This window comes from Saccopteryx leptura, chromosome 5, assembly GCF_036850995.1.
Source record: "Saccopteryx leptura isolate mSacLep1 chromosome 5, mSacLep1_pri_phased_curated, whole genome shotgun sequence".
Lineage (NCBI taxonomy): Eukaryota > Metazoa > Chordata > Mammalia > Chiroptera > Emballonuridae > Saccopteryx > Saccopteryx leptura.
Window position 1 is genome coordinate 143920388 of NC_089507.1, and position 16719 is coordinate 143937106.

At 41.2% G+C, this 16719-nt stretch overlaps 1 pseudogene; it reads left to right on the forward strand.

The window, feature by feature from the left end:
* Nucleotides 1-13796: 13796 nt before the first annotated feature.
* LOC136406574 (NKAP-like protein) lies at nt 13797-15489 on the forward strand (annotated as a pseudogene).
* Nucleotides 15490-16719: the final 1230 nt, after the last annotated feature.

Below are 16719 nucleotides of genomic sequence, written 5' to 3' on the forward strand. Positions count from 1 at the left end.
TGACCGGGGACCTTCAGCAGACCAAGCAAGGAGCCAGTGACCTTGGGTCCAAGTTGGTGATCTTTTGCTCAAACCAGATGAGCCTGTGCTCAAGCTGGCGACCTTGGGGTCTCCAACCTGGGTCTTCCGCATCCCAGTCCAAAGCTCTATCCACTGCGTCACCGCCTTGTCTTGCTAAAGAAGGCCTTTTCAATGGTAGTTTTTAGTTTTATGAAGTGTCAAAGAATTTATTTTGCTCAAGTAAACGTGAACGATCTGTTTTTATGTAAATGAGCCATTGAAAACTAAAGTGCTGTGTGAGCTGCAGGGCCTGTCGCGAGGCCTAAGGCAGGACCCGGAGGGAGGTGAGAGGTGGGGCCCAGGTGAAGATGCGGGGCGGGGCTGGGCCGAGGGAAGTCGGGCCGCGGGCAGGTTCGAGATGAGATGCAGGGCAGGAGGCAGAAAGCCGGTGGACGTGAGGTGCGGCGCTGGGTCGGGAGGTGTAGCGCTCAAGTAAACGTGAGTGGAGCGGGGGGGGGGGGGGGGGGGGGGGGGGGGGGGCGGGGATAACAGGGAAAAGACAGAGGAGATGAGAGCGAGCGAGAGGTTCGGGGAGGAGGTGCGGCCCGCCGTGAAGAGAGAAGAGCTTCCAGACTGTAGGGAATAGGCGTCTGCTCCCCATGTGAGATCAGCAAAATGACCTGCTGTTTGTTTTGTATGTTACTCTTCATCCTGTTCCATGTGGGGTCGGGTTTGTCTTCTGAGTACTATTGAGCTTTGGGGCAAGACCATTTTGTGTCCTGGTGGAACGTCCTCGGCGTTGTAGGTGCTTGTGAGGAGCTGTTCCTTCTATTTACTGCCTGAAATTAACATCCAGCCAACCTCCATGCTCTTGATGATATTAAACAGCGCCAGGTGGGCTGCATATCGCCCCAGGGCATATTCACCTTTGGTCCAGAAAGGAGAGCCACGGAAGCTTTGAGAGATCTGGCCTTGGAAGTAGTATTTTCCTCATCGTTCCTTTGAAATTCTTTTGTCAGGCTAGCATTGATTTAATTTTATATTTTTTTATGTTCATTTGATAACATGTTGTTGTGAGTTGGGGGCACAGAGAGAGAGAGATCAGACGAAATCATCAAGGACTAGCAAAGGACCACTGCTCGCTCAGGCAAATGGCCCCGAGTTTGCGCTGTGTCCTATTTTTATTCACAAGATTTCCAAAAGCCTGTTTACTGAGAAATTAGCATAACATCAAGCATAACTTTTACTTAAAGATACATGGAGTACACCTGCATGATAGCTTAATAACAATATAATATCAAAAGGTATTAATTGCTATTGCTTCTATGGTTCCCACAACATTCCTCTCTTTATCTCAAGGGATAACCTTGAAAGGAACAGAAATCTTATTGTTAAGCCTAATCTGGAGGGACCCGAAACATGGAAGACAGGAACAAAGTCTGTCGATTACACATCAAAGCTTTATTGTCTTAGCTTGGCCAAGCGGTGGCAACTCTGACAGAAATCTGAGGGAGAGCGTGCAGGCCCTTTGTTCTACCTAGTTTTTATAGTTTTGTAAGTGGGAAGTACAGAAGTAAAAAATTGCAATTAGGAGCCCTTTACCACTATTGGTTATAGTCATATGTCCTTTAACATGATAGGACCATGTTCAATTTGCAAGCCATACATCATTTTGGAGAAAACAAAATTTACAAGCCAACACAATGGTAGAAAGATGTCTCTTTACATATTAAAAGGCATTCCTATATTATCTAGTGTTTATCTGCCATCTCTCTGTCCAGAGTCACATGTGTTAGCCACATGCATTTACATAGGAGAGGTAGTTTCTGTGGGGACAAATGCCCGCAAATGGCTCTCATTGCTATAAGAAAAGGTTTATTTTGGCTTTTCTCTCCCTATACCTGGCTAGCCATTTACCCCTTTCCCCACAGGGTTGGTGGAATGTCTGGGAATCCATGTTTTCCTCCCCTTGCATTTACAATACAATGCCAAGGGCCATCCTGGTTTTATGCCAATCACACAGTACAGAGACTATTCTCACAATTTCTCTGCACACCTTAACCCAAATTAATAAAATGTTCTTCAAGCCTCTTAAAATATGAATATTGATTCTGTAGCTTTTGGTACTTTACAAGACGTGTGGGTGAGGTGGCACAGTGGCTCCTCATTATGAGAATGTTTTACTGATAAAAAAGCCGAGCAACCACCTTCAGTCACATAGACCTGTTTCAGTGACCCGCCTTCAAGTCACAAAACAATTCTCTTGGCAAAACAGTCTTTTCTTGTTGGCTGTGTTCCCATCCAAGGCCATGCAATGGATTATTCCACTACAACATGTCTATGTAATGATACTGTCATTACCTTCCCTACAGGGTTCTAGATGGAGGGTCAGAAGAGCTATAAAGAAAGTTCATGGAACTTCAGTCCATTGAAGTGTGTAGGAAGGTGGCCTGTCATCCAATAGGGTCAGTTTTTTAAAAATGGCAAGCATTCTTGCAAGCATGGTAGATTTTCATATTTGCAGTATGGTGGAGTAGTTATGTTTATGAAATGTTATTTGCCAGTTAGATTATTATTATTATTATTATTTGCAGATTTCTTTGTTGCATGTATTTTTCAAAAGCTATGGTCCATTGCCAGTTGAGAGGGGTGTGTTCAATTACCTTTTATAGTTACAGATATTTGCATTTTTTCTTTTAGGTGTGTGTTATTTGAGTTTGTTATGAATTGCGTGTGAATGTAGATATTCCCGGTCTACTGAACCTGTTAAAAGGATTTTGTGTTATAGGACCGCTTTTTGCCTTAAAATCTACTGTATTTTACCCAAATATTTTTGGTGGTTATTTTCAGTTCTTTTAATGTCTTGCTGCCTTATGTTGTAGGCAGCTCCAGGGTTTTCTATTAGTTGTGGGTAGCTATTAACTTCCAGAAGGAAGTGATTTTAGTGGATGTCAGGATGTAGGGGCGCAATTTATTTTCTCACATGATTGTTTTGATACCACTTTATTATATCATGATAATTTTTTTTAATGTAAAGAGAAATCTTTGTCATATATAATATGTGTATGAATTTGCATCCATTAATTAGTGGCAATAATTATGCTATTTATGTTTATTGATAAGGAGTTAGCCCAGCAGTTTATTTTAGTAGCTGTATGCCAGAAGGAAATTATTCAATGTAGTTGTGATTTCTTCTATTCACTGCTTTTTGTATACTTTCCCTATATTTTGTATTTTAATCAGTGAACTGAAACTAAGGCAATAGCATTATTAAAAGTGTGGGCAATGTTTTCATGTGTGACATTATGTTTCAAGTATAGACATCTTTGGGAAGGCATTGTATGTAAAATTGTTTCTTAAGTTGATTAATAAAGAAAATATGATGAGAATCCTTAGGAATATAAATGAAGGGTGTAGATGGAAGGTGTTCTAGAAACAAGAAGCATTTTGCAAGTAAAGGGGATCTCCATGTAGGTCATCTGACAAAGTCATACCCAAACAAGTATGCAAAATTAGAAAAAAGTACCGGTACATGGTATAGGCGGGAAAGTAAGAGACTAGGATGGTCAATAAGTTACAGTATTGAAGCAGAACTAAAGACCATGTCATGAGTCATGAGAAAGCAAGGATGCTTTGATGCATCTTGTGGTTGACAACATGATTCAGTGTCCTAAGATGTTCCAAAGTCTTTGTCCCCAGTAGTCAGGCCAGGGGGTTCCTTGTAGCCTGCGTGCTCCACGTGATGCTCGTTCCTCGGCGTGTGGTCTGGAAGTCCAGCTAAAGGCCAGGATAGGTCTGGCTCTTCAGGATTTGTGTTGGAGACACTTCTGAATACTGCAGATAGTCCCATGTCACTGAGGTAGTTGAGTGTAAATCAGCAGCCATGAGGAGTTGTTGTCCTGTAGGAGTGAGCTCCCATGTGGCTAGTTTAGGAGAGGCAGCATTTGCAATCTAGGATACAAAATACCTGCTGTTTCTATTGAACTGTACTCTTTGTGTTCCATATAGAGTAGAGTTTGTCTTTGAGTGGTATTGGCCTTTTGGGCCAGATCCTTCTTTGTCCAAGGTGAGGGGTGAATCTGCAGCAGTGTGCTCAGGAACACCTGTTTTTTGTTTTTGTTGTTTGTAGAACCCCACCGTGTTCGGAATAGTCTTGGCCAAATACTCCCTGGGGGCATAGTCACCTTTGGTCCAGAAACGAGTGAGGTGGAAACTTGGATCATTTCTGGAATGTGACAGGATTGCAATGCAGTATTTTTATTCTGTTTCCATTGTAATTATTTTATAATTGTACTAGTGACTTATCTTGGGGGCTGTTTTAGATGTTCCTTTGAAAACTTGGAAATGTAATGATAATGTAATTTCCTGTTCTTACAGGCTTCCAGATGGAAAGCCATGAGAGGCACCCACATAGTCCATTAAAACTTCAGCGACGGCCTGACCTGTGGTGGCGCAGTGGATAAAGCATCGACCTGGAAATGCTGAGGTCGCTCTCTCTCTCTCTCTCTCTCTCTCTCTCTCTCTGTCTCTACCTCTCCTCTCTAAAATGAATAAATAAAAAATAAAAAAAACTTCAGCGAATAGAAATCGGTAGAAACTTGTGTTATCATTCCCTGTAGTCATTTTAAAAAAAAAGCTCCAAATGTTTTTAAACATGAGCTTTAACATGCTATTTTTGGGAGTCTAGTGGAGTATTTATGTATATGGAATCTTCTTGACTACTTGTGTTATGCTTGCACATCCTTAGTGGTTGATGTGTGGGTCAGATTGGTTCTGAAAGGTGAGCTGCATTCCTGACAGATGTATATCCAACCCCTTGGACCATCATGATATTGCCTGTTGTTCCTGTTTGCCCCGTGATGTATGAATTGACGTTATTCACGGAGGGTGATGACAGATCACCGGTTCACGAAGCATGTGAAAATAAATATCCAGTATTTATTTTTAGGACCAGTTTTGCCTTCCAATATACCATATATTGTGTAAATTTAATTTGGTTCTTGTTTCTATGAACCTGTGATTTAAGGAGAAGTTTTTATTCTACAAAAAATTTCATGTGAATTTGTATTTATTACATTTTACCTTTGTGCAAATTGTGTATTTAGAAGGTGGCAATGTACTGTTTCATTTCAGTAGCTGTAGAATACAAGGAAGTTTTATGCATTTTCGGGCTTTCTTCCATGGATGGATTTTTCCAGAATTATCCTTTATGTTTTAGTTCGTGAAGTGAACATAAGGCAATAGGATCATAAAAAATGTGGTCGATGTTTTAAATTGTATTATAATACATTTATAGACATGTTTTGGAAATTGACATAAGTATGTAAAACTTTTTTTATTTGTTTTAACTGGAGTAATTCATAGAATATTAATAGAGTCCTTAGCATTCTAAATGAGGGAAGGGTCTGGATGCAAGGTGTTCTAGAAACGAGAAGTATTGTGTAAGTGACATCGTGTCCCCCTTCAGGTCCACTGAGAGACTCACGCATTGGCAATTGTCCACAGTTTGGTAAGGTATATTACAGAACAAACGTGAAACGGGCATGTAGGAGCCATGAGAAAGCAATGGAAGCCAGATGCCGACAGTGTTTCATGAAGTGATTTTGTGTCTTAAGGTGGCAGATATTCTTTTCCCTTGTCAGGCAGGCAGGGGGTTTTGGAGTTGCCTCTCCAACCGCATGGCGCTCATGCCTGGGGCTCCCTGGCATCGGTGTTACGTGAATGCCCAGGATAGCTTTGCTCAGTCATCAGTCAGGATGCATACCAGAGACAATGCTCGCCACTGGATTCATTTTAGTGAGGCAGGTGAACATTGTGTAATAGTAGCTGCTCAGGAGTGCTCTCCATGGTCCTGAGAGGAAAAGGTGAGTTAGTCTGAGTTTATTGATGGAAACAGGGAAAAGTCAAGCGGTTATCAGGGGTAGGGGGTGGGGGATGAAGAGAAAGATGGAGAGGGGGTATGAGCTCCTGTCGTTTAACTTAGGTGCTTTATGTAGTTGTGCACTCTTTTTTTTTTTTTTTTTTTTTTTTCTTCATTTTTCTGAAGCTGGAAACAGGGAGAGACAGTCAGACAGACTCCCGCATGCGCCCGACCGGGATCCACCCAGCACGCCCACCATGGGGCGACGCTCTGCCCATCCTGGGCGTCGCCATGTTGCGACCAGAGCCACTCTAGCGCCTGGGGCAGAGGCCACAGAGCCATCCCCAGCGCCCGGGCCATCCTTGCTCCAACGGAGCCTTGGCTGCGGGAGGGGAAGAGAGAGACAGAGAGGAAAGCGCGGCGGAGGGGTGGAGAAGCAAATGGGCGCTTCTCCTGTGTGCCCTGGCCGGGAATCGAACCCGGGTCCTCCGCACGCTAGGCCGACGCTCTACCGCTGAGCCAACCGGCCAGGGCTAGTTGTGCACTCTTGTGGTGTCCTGACAGTGGTGGTGGAGGTGGTGGTGGGGCATCACGGTCTAATCTACCATGTTTTGCATGGTCGATGTTGACTGCATCAGGCCACCCAAGCAGGGCTGGAAAATGTTTAATGTTTGACAATAATATACATGAAGAGATTAAGAGTCCTGTTAGTGTGTTTTTGTTGTAAGTGATCACCTTGGAGAGTTAGGAGAATGTTGATGGTCCGGGAACCTAATTGTCAAAGGTGTAATACTCTAAAAAAGATGGTTACCGTTGGAGATTATTTTTGTCATACGTGTGTTGTAAATGATGGATCATGTGCAGCTTCAGGGAAAAGGTATCTCCTCCAGACTTTCTCAGGTGCCTCCTGAGCCTAGGATAACTGTAAACAGTCTTTGGAAGATGGCGAGTTCTGTGCTTGTTGTTGCTCTTTCCGTTTCAGCCTCCATGTCATCGTTGAAGAGAGGCATGCTTTGAGGGGTAGGATAGCAAAGGACATGCTGTTTGTGTGGTCATAGACTCTTCATTTTATTTCCCAGAAAGTAAGGCTTGTCTTCTCAGTAATATAGATGTTTTTTGCCCGGGTACTTTTAGATGTGGGTGAAGGCTCTCTGCCCAGTAGGTGCTCAGCAGCATGCTAGTGTCTGTACTGCTCCCCAGTAACCGCCACCCTCTCTGTAATGAAATGCGCCATCTTGGCTGAATATGCCCTGGGGGAAAATTTGACTTGTAGAAAGTTGAAATGTAACATTTTTATCATTTTAATACATTTTAACTGTAGTAGTGATTTATTTTGGGGGATGTTTTAGAAGTTTAGTTGAAATGTTAATGGAATGGGTATCACCATTTTCTTTTCTTACAGGTTTCCAGATCGATGGCCACAAGAGGGATGAATGGAATTTTCTAACAGATCACGAGAGAACCCTATTAATGGAATCCCTTTTTGTCCACACTGTGTTACCAGGCCAGGTTTGTGTTTAGCTAGAAAGCTATTTGTCAGTGTGGTTATTTGTTTTAGAGAACCATGTGAATTTTGATCAGAAAGGTCATTTTATTGTCTTCATGTCACTGTATGGAGTAGAAATGTTTGATAGATACATGGCGAGGAAATATTTCATCCTTGTTTGTGGCTCATCTTTGTATTATGTGAGTAATTTCTTTAAAAAGTTGTTTTAATTTTATAACCTCTATAATAATTATCTATTTTTAGGTGAGAGTAGGGGAGATAGTGATGCAAACTTCCACATGTACCCCATCGGACGCCACACAGCAACCCTATCTGGGGCAGATGCTCTAGTACGAAGCTGTTTTCGGATCCTGAGGCTGACAGTGCTGGGGCCACGCTGCACTACTGGAGGGGGAGAGGGCGAGGGAGAGAGAGCGGGGAGAAGCAGATGGTCCTTTCTCCGTGTACCCTGACCCAGAATGGAACCTGGGTTGTCCATATGCCGGGCCCACAGTCTATCCACTGAGTGAACTGTCCAGGGCTATCTTTATGATTTTTGTTTGTTAAACTTTAGGTCTGCAATACGGGTTGGGTCCTGTTACTTTCTAATGGATGCGTCCCTGAAAGATACTGAACGAATGGCGGCTATGGAGGGTCTAGAGGCCAGAGGTGCACGGGGAGGACCCGAGAGGTAAGGTGTGGGGCGGACGGACTCAGGCACAGTGCAGTCTGAACCCGCAGTGAGAAGGGGACTGGGGACCTAGGGTCGGGCTCCAGGTGATGCCATTATCCAGACTGCGTGAAGGTCAGGTGCCATAGAATTACTCTCGTAGGTGGTGAAGAAAAGTAAAAAAGTGATGAAGAGTCAGGTTTTCTTCTTTGCTCCTAGGTGCAGGTAAGATGGTTAGAATTTCCTGTATATTTTGGTGCACAGTGTTATTACATTTCAGTTGCAATTATATTGTAAGTGCCCTTGTTATTCGTTTTGAGGTTTCTTTAAAAGTATTTTACAACTTGCAAGTATAAGGACTGTGCAGTTAAATTTTGTTGCGGATTTCTAAAGGAACTGTAAGGAGAGGAAGATACATAGTTTCTATGAGAATAGTAGATAAGGATGTTGTAAGCATTATGGAAGTTTTTAATGTAAAGTGCTTAGAACAATGCCGGGCCTATAAAAAGCTAAGCCTACTCTAAAATGGAAGAAACATCTGAGATTCCTTTGAACCAAATGGGACTAGATTTTAAGCCAGAAGGATTGCCGTTATTTTGCTTGACTGAGATATCAGTAAGTCTCCTTTCCAGCCCATGGAATTGCAAGTTTGATAAAAGTTTTAAGTGGAAAAATACTGTATCATGCTGGCAACTTCCTGAGTTTTCTCAATTTTATTATCCAATTACAGTTCACAGTCAATATTATTTTATATCAGTTTCAGGTGTGCACCATAGTGGTTAGGCAGTTATATAATTTACAAAGTGGTGCCCACAATATTTCAGGTATCTACCTGGCATCATACATAGTTAATCACAATATCAGTGACTATATCCTCTATGCTGCACTTTACATCACCATGACTGTTTTGAAACTACCAATCTGTATTTCTTAATCCCTTCACCTTTTCACCCAGCCTCCCAAACCCTCCTTTGGCAACTACCATTCCACTTTCTGTGTCTATGAGTTTGTTTCTGTTTTGTTTGTTCATTTTTTTTGTTCTTTAGATTCCACATGTAAATGAACTCATATGGTATTTGTCTTTCTCTGTCTGACTTATTTCATTACGCATAATACCCACTAGGTCCATCCATCTTGTTGCAAATGTTAAGATATTATTCTTTTTAAGACCAAATAATATTCCATTGTATATATGTACACAATTTTAATTCCTGGGTTGCTTCTACAGCTTGGTCATTATAAATAACACTGCAGTGATTCCTGAGTATTTATTACTCAGTCTATTCCTCTGCAGTTCAAAGAACAAAAAGGCCTGACCTGTGGTGGTGCAGTGGATAAAGCATTGGCCCGGAATGCTAAGGTTTCTGGTTCGAAACCCTGGGCTTGCCTGGTCAAGGCACATAGGAGAGTTGATGCTTCCTGCTTCTCCCCACCTTCTCTCTGTCTCTCTCCTCTATAAAATAAATAAAATCTTAAAAAACAAAAAGAATAATAAGGAAGGGATAGAACTTAAGAAAATGAGAGGTCCCAAAGGCTGTTACAAATGAAACTAGAAAATATTTTTCTCTTGATGTGCTAGCTGGCACAGGAGGTAACAGGGCAATGCCCTGGCATGAAAGAACCTAAATCTAATTAAGCTTCTTAAGACCTATGTACAGGTGACGTACAGAAACAAGCGAAGTTCACAGTTTCCAAACCCCACAGCACATTGGAATCATTGGGGAGCTTTTAAAACATCCTGATACCCTGGCTAGAACCAAAATCAATTATATCAGAATGTCAGAGGTTTGGGACTCGGGTGTGAATAACTGTAAAATTTGCTAGGTTATTCTTATATATGCAGGTGAATATGATACTTAAAAGAAGTAATCAACCAAATCCAAAATGGGGGACATTTTATAGGATGTAAGAGCCAGGTTCTTCATCAAATAAATGGCTTTATATACTCTAAAAGAACTAGAAAAAGAAACAAAAAAAAATGGTACAAAGATGACTTGAAGTTGGGTGAGAGGCATGGGGGTGTCACAGTAATATTTTCTTTATATTTGAAATTTTTCATAGTAATTTTTATTTATGTATTTATTTTTAGTGATAGAGAAAGAGAGAGACAGACAGAAAGGGAGAGAGATGAGAAGTATCAATTTTTTGTTGCAGCACCTTAGTTGTTCACTGATTGCTTTCTCATATGTGCCTTGATTGGGGGGCTCTAGCTGAGCCCTTGCTCACGCCAGTGACCGTAGGGTCATATCTATGATCCTACGCTCAAGCTGGTGACCCCATGCTCAAGCTGGTGAGCCCGTACTCAAGCTGGAAACCTTGGGGTTTTGAACCTGGGTCCTCAGCATCCCAGGCCAATGCTCTATCCACTGTGCCACCATCTAATCAGGCAGTAATTTTTTAATTAAATAAAAAATTTGCCTTTCATTTGAATAATTCTGCCCAAAAGCCTTTAGGTAGAGCCAAAGGAAATAGGAGAGAAAGCAGCAGCCCAGCCCAGAATGAGTTTAGAGCCCAAGTGGTGGGAGGAGAGGGTGTTCACAGGGGTAGAAACACAGGTTTTGGCAGAATTGACTGAGACATTTCTACAATCTATTCTGAAGACCCCATTCAAGTGTCACCACTTGTTGATTTGAGGTCTGAGCCCAACTGAGGAGAGCAAGAAGACATGGGAAAATTGATTACATACAAGATGAATCAATGAAATAGGTAAATATACTTAACATATTGGGAGCCAGGATTCACATGTCAAAGAAGGAATTACAAACATGGAAAAGAGAAAAGCCAAAATAAATCCTGTAGTGTTGAATTGGAATTAAATGTGTCAGCATGAACTCAAGGTCCCAATATCTAGAGTTACTTATAGAAACAAATATAGATGTAGGTATATAGGTGTATGTGTATAAACATTTGATAATTGATGCTGTAATATTTTGATCCAAATGAAAAAAAGTTTTGGTTGACACAAGCACAAAATTAATTCCAGTAGTTTAAACATTTAAAAGTCAAAAAGCAAAACCTTCACAATCCAGAAGAAAGTAGGAACATTTCTTTATGCTCTTGAGTAAAGCAAGATATCTTTACAAATACACAAATTGCACAAATGCAAAGAAAAAAATAGTAAATTTTATATCATTAAAATCAGAAGATACCAGAAACAAGTGGAAATGACAAACAAAAGACTGACAGAGCTATTTGTAACCAACATAATCAACAAGGATCAATACACAGAAAATACAATGAACTTCTACAAATAAACAAGAGAAAGCCAATATTCTGACCCCAAAACTGACAAGGAATATTCATAGGTGTTGGACAAAAGCCAAGGCACCAAGTGACTCTGTTCCCATCCTGAGAAAGTGAAGGTTGAGACCAAGCATATTTGACTGAAGGCAGTCGCGCCCAGAGAAGGCTAAAGGTCACAATGCTTGGCCCTACTGGAGCTTTCTGCAGGTCAGGTTTCAGAAAGCAGATGGTGTGGTGTTATATCTCAGAAAGGGCAAGAGCAATCTAATCGGTTTTGCAAAAGTAAATAATAAAATTGTACATTGTATTCTGTTTGTTAGTTCCTCACCCATGATGTCATGTGTCTGATTAATAAATTGAATAGCTGATCTCTCCAAGTCACCTCAGTCCTGGAAAGATTGGGGTCCTCCACTTGCAGTATTGTTGCTGCCTCATTCCTTTGCAGCTCCTCTTCATGAAACCCTGAATAACAACAACACATAGGCAATTCACAGATGAGTAATCTGAAATGGCAGAGCTCTAATTAAGTAAAATGCAATTCCCTCAAAAAATTTTTCATTCTTGCCATTTTAAGACCTTATTTTAAAAACTGTACTCTATTATGTTTTGAATAATAATTCTGTTTCATCAGTAAGTGTGGAAATTTGTTTTTCTCTTATTATATGTGTGTATATAATATCCTCAATTTTGCCTGTTGGGTCAAACAATATAAAATACTTAATATTGGCATTTTACAGAAAAAGTTGGTTGATTCCTGTTCTGGTCATAGCTTACTTAAAGAACAAAAATATATTCTAAAACTAATTTCTCTATACGTTATCTGAAAGATATATTTCATCAATCCATTAATAGTCAAAATCCTCATAAGACACTAACTACAATAGTTTAATTTTACAGTTATCACAAGTAAAACTTATACATCCATTTCATTAGCCTACAAAGCAGTTTATAATGCCAGAGGAAAATTTTTTATATAAAGTATGACATTGTTACTTACAGGGAATCTACAATACTGATCCATTGTGATATTTTCACTATACATGTAACCGTTCACTTATACATTCCCTCCTATTTGCCTGTTCCTAAATTAGCATAGTTTGTGGCAGGGCATCATGCCAGTTCTTACCTCTTTCCATCACATTACTAAAATTCTACTTGGATCAAATGATCTAATTGGGTCCTATTCAATTTAATTTCCCCATTTTATTGTTTAGAAATCCAGTATCAGGAAAGCACCATTCCTAAATTCAGATTAGCTTTTCCATCGCTTTCCAAGTCTGTCAACTAGGTGAGCAGATCAAGGTAACTATAATCAAGATGACAGCATTCCCTGCACACATTTTAAGACGAGGGGGAAATGATCCTGTATGAAATGTTTGTCATTTCAGAGTGAAACAAGTTTGTGGGCAAAGTGGTTCCAAAATCACAATGTTTCTGAAAAAAAGTACAGACGGAGACATCTACAGGATTGAGTTGGAAGTTTACCTGTTTCTAGGTAGAAAAGTCTGTGAATTTAAGAATAAAAATCTGAACCTTCACTTGGCTAAGAGGCTGAGCTCAAAATTAGATTCCAAAGAAGTTCTGGTTCTTTTTTATTTTTATTTTTAGAGAGACAGAGAGAGAGAGAGATAGGAACAGACAGACAGGAACGGATAGAGATGAGAAGCATCAATCATTAGTTTTTTGTTGAGACACCTTTGTTGTTCATTGATTGCTTTCTCATATGTGCCTGGACTGTGGGGCCACAGCAGACCGAGTAACCCCTTGCTTGAGCCAGTGACTTTGGGTCCAAGCTGGTGAGCTTTTGCTCAAACCAGATGAGCCCACGCTCAAGCTGGCGTCCTCGGGGTCTTGAACCTGGGTCCTCTGCATCCCAGTCCGATGCTCTATCCACTGTGCCACCGCCTGGTCAGGTGAAGTTCTGGTTCTTGATTCCAGTAGGAACAAGTTGGTGGGGAGTCATTAATAACCAATTCCCTGCCCCAAAAATGGTCAATGGGATAAACAAGAGGAGCTGGGAGGTTGGGTCCCTCCGGCAAGGGGCACGGTTAAAAGGACGAAAGTGAGAACAGAGGAGCAAAGAGGGAGAAAGCAAATATCTTAGGGAATGTTTGAACAGCAGAAGGATTCACTGATGCAAATACAGCTAGTGCTCGACTTACAACCATGATTGGTTCCAACGGACAGGTCGTAACACGTCGTAAGTTGAGTAGGTTATATGTACAGTACTGTGAAATGATGTTATAAAAATCTTTAAGTCATATTTTATCATAATTTTCTTTCATTATTGTTATATATCATAATTTTCTTTGTTCATTTTTTGCCATTTGTATCATCTCTACACCATTTTGTTACTTATTTTTACATTGTCAGGTTTAAGTAAAACACTGCATTACCAGTACAACTGGTTTAATATTTGCAAAGACAATTTCCTCTTGGTAGACATCTTGGAAGGGATTTGATGAAAAATATCCAAGACACAAAACACAAATTGTTGTACCGAGTCTGGGATAACAGTCGAAACTGTGCACGCGGAGATGGTAGTGCTGCCGGAAGCTGGTCCGCACTGTCATAGGCCCAGCTGGGGAACGCATGTGCTGCCAGACGCGGAGCAGTCCTGGCTGGCGACTGTGGTCCTACAGTCGAATGGTCGTAAGTTGCATAAGTTGTAAGTCCATCAATATTTGTATCTCTTTATGTTTCCATGGGGCTCAGGCTGGGAATCGTAAACCCCAAACACAGTTTTGATAGTACCCCCCACCCACTCAGGACAGAAACTGATGCCTGCCTCGCCTAGGTGCTGGCACAGCGGAGCTTCCCCGGCAACCAGCCAGAAACCGAAGTTGCGCGACACTGCGGGCGCCCCAGAAGTTGTTGGCCAGCCACGTTCCCTGGATCCAGCGTTAACCACTCGGTCACCTGAGGACATGCAGCCCAAGGAACCAGTGTCCTGGTCTAGCTCTTCGGAGGACAGCCTGGGCTCCCATGGACGATGACGTAGCTCATCAAGGAGCAGCCGTTTCCGCTCTCGCTCCCACGGCTGCGAGGGCTTCAAGCCGCTGTGGAATCTGTCCCCCGTTGCTCCTTACCCCTCACTGGCTCCGGGTCTCCAGAGCTGCCCGCTGGGCTGCGCATCTCCTTGTTCTCTCCCATCTACTGCGGTGGACACTGCTACCATCACCACCGCTACGCAAGCGACAGGCAGTGGGAAGAAGTCTGCGAGATGGAGGAGAGCTATGGGCAGAGGAGGCTGAGAGGAAAAGGATTGGGGAATTGTGAGCTCCTGAGGTGTGGGAGCTTTCTACAAAGTTTCTTGAGCAGGATTATGATGATCACACCCTATTTGAAGATGAAGATGTAAAAACTCAGAAGACCAGCAGTTCTGATTCTAGCTAAGAAGAAAAAAGGAAAAGGAAGACCAGTTGCTCAAAAAACAAGAAAAGAAGGAAAAGAGTTCCAAAAGGAAATATAAAAGAGATTATGATAATAGTGACAGTAATTCAGACTCTGACATTAATCCTAGCTCTGATGATGGGAAAAAGAGAACCAAAAAAATCCAAGAACAAAGAGAAGAAAAAGAAGTTCCGACGGGGGAAATACAATAAAAAGAAGAATAAGAAGACTGAAAAAGAATCCAGTGACTCAAGCTATATAAGGATTCTGAAGAGGAGCTGCTGGAAGATACTGGATTGAGCACTCAAAGATGGCAGGTACTGTGGATCTCATAGGCCCAGAAGCACCTATAATAAACACCTCTCAAGATGAGAAACTTTTGAACTATGGCCATGCTCTGCTTCCAGGTGAAGGTGCAGCTATGGCTGAGTATGTAAAAGCTGGAAAGCATGTTCCATGAAGAGGTGAAGTTGAGCTGACAAGTGAAGAGATTGCTTCATTTGAATGTTCAGGTTATGTTATGATTGGTAGCAGGCATCACAGAAGGGAAGCTGTGCAACTGTATAAAGAGAACCAGATCTATAGTGCAGATGAGAAGAGAGCCCTTGCATCCTTTAACCAAAAAGAGAGATGAAAAAAAAAAATAACATTCTAGCAAGTTTCCGAGAGATGGTGTACAGAAAGACAAAGGAGAAAGATGACAAATAAGAACTTTTGTTCTACAGCAGAACTTTGAACAATTTTATATGACCAAAGTAGTATAAAAAGGCTTTATGGTGATAGTGTACCTACTATGTTAGTAAGTCCTACAAGAAAAAGCTGCTTTTTGAGATCTCTTTAGCATGCACATGGTTTTGATAATAATCAACAACACAGGAGAGTCTGTAAAATGTGAGTTTTGTACTGAAGTCCCTGATCTTTCTCCCCAAAGAAATCTGTTCTTGGTGTCTTCTGTATCTGTTCATGACTTCCTCATACATACAAGCATATTGTTACAGAATAAAGGTTGGAGCTATCAACCTGGAGGGTTTTTACCCTCTGTTGCTCTGACTTTTATGTCTTTGAGGGCTTCATTGCCTCATGGGACCATTTGCCACAGGGGAAACCAGAAAAACTCCAGAAAGACCAAACGACTCAATTGATTGTATATTTATGGTTGCAGTTAACAGACTGAGTTATAAAATAGAGATTTACTGACCAATAATAAAAGTGAAGCAGGAGGACAGGCTTCCTGTGTGGCTTAATAAGACTTTGGCTTTCCTCTTTATTCTCTGTAGGCCATTCTCCTACTCAGGCCAGTTTCTCTCAAATAAGAAAAAGTCTGCCAAAGCTTCTGAGTTAGGTTATCTATTTTCTGGTCCACCTATGAAGAGAGAGAGAACATTTTTGTCTTGGCATTGCAAACAATCCTGAGATTAATCTTAATGAATTAGCTTAAATCACATTCCCATGCACGTAAAAAGATGTTGCTGCCAGGGAAATAAATTACTCCTAGATCTGTAGGATTGGTCAGTTTATGGGCTATAGAGGGAAAGAAAGGATACCGAAATGAAAATGCACCAGATTGCACACTTAACTACCAATATTGTAGCCTGACCTGTGGTGGTGCAGTGGATAAAACACCGACCTGGAAATGCTGAGGTTGCTGGTTCGAAACCCTGGGCTTGCCTGGTCAAGGCATATATGGGAGTTGATGCTTCCTGCTCCTCCCCCCTTCTCTCTCTCCTCTCTCTCTCTCTCCCCCCCCCTCTCCTTTCTAAAATGAATAAATAAAAAAATTTTAAAAAAACCACAAAACTACCAATATTGTACTGCAACTTTTGATATTTGCCAATCTGTTAGCTGAAAATAGCATTTCAATTTTCTTTTTTAAGATAATTATTATGTTTATTTGAGTCAAACCCATGACATACCAGGAACCAAGATCTCAAATGCTTTATTATTTTTATTTCTTTAAGAATAAAGTTGAGCTTTTTGTATAGGTGTATGAGTTTTTTGTAATTATTTTTTGCATATATATATGAACTACCCTCACTATAAACTTTGTCTATTTTCCTACTGGGTTGA